The sequence below is a fragment of the Chaetura pelagica genome, unplaced genomic scaffold (assembly GCF_000747805.2).
Source record: "Chaetura pelagica isolate M959 unplaced genomic scaffold, ChaPel_1.0 scaffold64, whole genome shotgun sequence".
NCBI classification, from domain to species: Eukaryota; Metazoa; Chordata; class Aves; order Apodiformes; family Apodidae; genus Chaetura; species Chaetura pelagica.
Genome location: NW_009952885.1, coordinates 195,859 through 196,201, shown reverse-complemented (window position 1 = coordinate 196,201; position 343 = coordinate 195,859). Strand labels below are relative to the sequence as shown.

General features: G+C 54.8%; 1 protein-coding gene across 1 annotated transcript in view; it reads left to right on the top strand.

The window, feature by feature from the left end:
• Positions 1–343, top strand: part of NAGPA (N-acetylglucosamine-1-phosphodiester alpha-N-acetylglucosaminidase) — a gene marked incomplete at its 5' end in the record, with an annotated part of 11,618 nt that overhangs the window by 9,616 nt on the left and 1,659 nt on the right. The gene's annotated exons all lie outside the window — the stretch shown is intronic.

Below are 343 nucleotides of genomic sequence, written 5' to 3'. Positions count from 1 at the left end.
GGAGGCAGCAGAAAGGGAAGAAGAGTTATCCTCATCATTAGAAAGTTGTGGATCTCTGCTCAGCCTCTGCCCCAAAGACCTGTGTTGCTTTCCTAAGCCTGGGAATACTCAAATATCCTTCCCTTCAGGGAGCTGCACCAGCCCCTGCTTGTCCTCAGGCTCCGGGTGACCCAAGTCCCTGGGAAATGCCCCACAGAGCATTCTGGCTGCCAGGCTCCAGCTGGGCCTGTGCTGCTGTAACAGAGCTCGTGATGCTCTCACTTGAGTAACCCCTCCAGCTTTTCTGAAGTGCTGGGGGCCCTGGTGGAGCTGTAGTTAATGAAGATCTTGCGTGCACAGTGAG